This window comes from Theobroma cacao, chromosome 5 (genome assembly GCF_000208745.1).
Source record: "Theobroma cacao cultivar B97-61/B2 chromosome 5, Criollo_cocoa_genome_V2, whole genome shotgun sequence".
Classification (NCBI taxonomy): domain Eukaryota; kingdom Viridiplantae; phylum Streptophyta; class Magnoliopsida; order Malvales; family Malvaceae; genus Theobroma; species Theobroma cacao.
In genome coordinates, this window is record NC_030854.1 from 21123458 (window position 1) to 21127346 (window position 3889).

Here is a 3889-nt window from a genome sequence, read left to right on the forward strand (position 1 = left end):
AGAGAGAGAGAGAGAGAGAGAGAGAGAGAGTTATGGAAGCTTTAAGGGAGGCTTCCATGGAAGATGAAAAAACGTGAGATGGGAGGAAGAAGAACAAGAAGCTACTAGAAAATTAAGGAAGCTACTGGAGAAATGAGATATTTATAGCCTAAGCTTATCCAAACTTCACTTAAATTACGAAAATACCCTTAACAAGTTGGCTTTGTCTTCCTCCAATACTTTATGCAATCTTTTTATTCTTTTGACACTGGGACAAAGTCCATAATAGTCTAGAAAAACTCAGGTTCACGAAAACTTAAAAATTTCGTTTTGAGATGAAAAATAACCATTTTGCCCCTACCTTGGAAATCATCATTATTTCTATTTCCTTTGTCATTTTATCCTTATTTTCATCATTCATTTATGTCTTAGGCATACTTAGGCCTTAATAATATTAGAAAGCTACTTTCAAGAGCTCACCATGAGAAATGACAAAATTACCCCTAGTTAGTGATATCGCGTCTACTTCTAGCTATGAGTCTATAAAAATCAAGGTCTCACATAGACCTTACACTCTTGTTCATAGGAAACAAGTGCCATAGGTTAAGGAAAAGTTTGTAGGAGTGTTACTGTTATAGGTGCTACAATTGTATATGCAACCTGAGGCTTCCACAACCCTTGAAGAATTTAAAGGTTCCATAATTTATTTGGCGTGGAGAACCTTACAAAAAGGTAATGGAGATTAGTTCTTTTGTTTTTAATGTTCTAATGTGAATAGTTAAAATTTTCATGAATTAGCATGGTACAACAAGTATAAGCCTCAACTTAAGGTTGTAATGAGCATTAAATAGAGAATGAGAAGTTAAAAAGGTAAGAGAATTTTGAATTGTTATGTTAAAGTTAAAATTTATGATATAGTCAATAAGTTCTGGAAATTTATCTGATGCATTGGGTGATGATGTTAGGAAAATTATATATGGAGGAATACTAATTGGAAGTTGAGTGAACGTCCAAATATAAAGGAGAATTAGAGATGTTTAGCTTACAAAGGTTCGCACAGTGATTTTAACCTAACTCTTTATTTAGCGTGTACAAGAATATTGGTGAGAATTCCCACCAATCAAGGTGAGTGGGCGCTAAATTTCAAAATTATATTCTTGGAAATATATTATATATGTTATACTTAATGGTTGAACGAAATTGTGAAAAGAATGAGTTGGTAGAAAGCCTTAAGTTGTTTGTGATTGTGACAAAGATTTTAAATCTGTTTTCTCTATATGTATATAATTACATGTTTTTAAATATGGGGAAACAAACCTTTGACGAGCTTTTCACTTCAAAATCAAATCATGTCTTGCAAGCTTGTGTGGTGTTTACGCTAATGGCCATTATTTGTTTCATGGGCTTTAATGTTTAATTGTCGATTTCACTTAGCATGCTAATTTGATAGATATGTCATGCCTTGAGATAAATTATGCATAACTTTCGATTTAAAATTACATTGTTTTTGATCTATCATCTTTTGCAAATGTATTAAATTGTGATGATTTTTTTTTTAACGTGATTGAGACACTCAGGGGTAAGGCTTGTCACCACACTAGGTTAGTGTGGTCTTTGTGCGCAAAGTAGTGATTATTGATTATTGAAATTTGATTATAAAGGGGGACCTAAAGCCTCAATTTATATTTGGTGATGTGGGCAATTCCCATAAGTAGGTAAAAGAGGGCCTAAAGCCCTAATTTATATTTAGTTGCGCGGGCAATTCCCACGAGTAAGTAAAGGGGGACTTGAAGCCCCATTTTATATTTAGTGGCATGGGCAATTCCTATGAGTAGGTAAAGAGGGACCTGAAGTGTGAGACCTTAACCCCTATAGGCTCATAACTACGCATAGACGCAATAACACGAGCTAGGGGTAGTTTCGTCATTTCTTCTAAAAAGCTCCCAGAAAAAGGTTTTATGATATTTGAAGGTCTAAATAGGCATAGGACTGAAAAAATAATGTGTAATGTTGAAAACATGAAGAAAACTAGAAGTTTCAATAATTTTCACCATAGGGGCAAAATGGTCATTTTTCACATCGGGTCAAAATTTTTAAGTTTCGTAAACCCGAGCATGTCTAGACCATTATGGACTTGTTTTAGTATCAAAAGAGTAAAAAGATTGCACCAAGGATTGAAGGAGAATAAGTTAATGTGCTAAGGGCATTTTCATAATTTCAAGTGGAATAGATAAGCTTGAGCTATAAATATTTTTTTCTTCTAGCAACTTCTTCATTCTCCAGCAGCTTCTTCTCCTTTTTCTTCTTCCATCTCACATTGCTTCCATCCTCCATGGAAGCTTGGTATGAAACTTTCACAACTTTCTCTCTCTAGCTCTAATTTTCATACCTTTGTGCCCTTTTGACTAGAACCCTTGTGCTCTTTCACTCTCTCACTTTAAAACCCTCAAAAAGTCCTTGTTCAGCACTTTCTCTGTCATAACCCGAAACTCTCATCGAGCCCGTGACAATCGCCGCGACATCCCGATAGACATTCATCACTCAAAATGTCAATCGAAACCTCACAAGGCTTAACATTAGTTTTTCTCACTTCCCCTATGAGTATTAGTTACTAAAATCATGTTTTGAGAGATTATAAACTATTTCCAAATCAAAACAATAGAAAAATAATTTTTTTCTCACAGGAGCATTTTGATCATTTTTCCTCAAAAATCTCAAAATCCACTAAAAATGTAGTATGCGAGTACAAAATACATAATTCATAATCAAAAATAAGTTTAAACATCTAAAACCTTCATTTAAAATGAAATTATGATTATTTGGATATAATAAAAAAAATAAAAGAAATATTCAATTAAATATTCTATTTTCTTATAAAACAATATTTTTAGAGTTATACGTAAATATTTTTTTTTGCAGAGTAAAAGCAAAATAGATTCATACATACGGTAATACAGTAAGCCAGAGTATTTAATTTAATTTACAATAACCAGTGGGCTCCTGAATAACCAAAAGTAAGGAAAACTGTGAACCTACAATTTGAAGGATGCAAATCCAATAGTAGCGTCGATGAAATCCGCTATCTACAGGCTATTCTGAGCCTGAAATGGGTGGAAATGAGGGTGGTGAGATTATATAATCCCAGTGAGTAAACAAATACCATCTAAAATATCTAAAGCTGAGTAAATGGAGACAGATTAAAATAGATCATCATACTGTAATTTATAACCTTTCAACTCATTTTAACCAAATAAAATCAATTCATATAAATCAAGTAATCAACATGGCTTATGAATTTCTTAAAACTTTGGCTCATGCCAAAATCATTCTCATACTCAGTTATTAGGGATACCTTGGCTTGAGGCTATCCCAACCGAGTCCGCCAAGGTTGTTAAAAAGTCATGTACGCATAAATCACGTTTTTATTTTGAAAACATAGCCGTTTCTTGGCGTTGGCTGAGTTCACCCTCACGTGGTGGTTTGGCGTGAAGTGAACTCTAAAAGTGTACCTCGGGAGTTACCCTACACGCCTCTCCGACCGAGGTAAGAATAAAATAGGGTTACCATGACCCTCTAATAGGCTGGTCCACGGAACCCACCCACTATAGCAAGCTAAACCCACCAATTCAATAAAATCTCAACCGAATGACATGGCAATTATATCATAATCCAGCCTCTCAAGGCCAAACACACAGTTCATATATTTTCAGTGCATTTACCAATTCAGCCATTCATGCAAATATTGTCATAAGCCATTCAATTCAAACCATGAATTTACAACACATGAAAACAGTCTCCAATTACTCTATTTTCAAAACCATCATTCAATCTCAAGACAATTTTATAAAATCATTTTCATTTAATCTCATTTTGCTTATAAAACATAAAGATTTACCATTTAAACTCATTT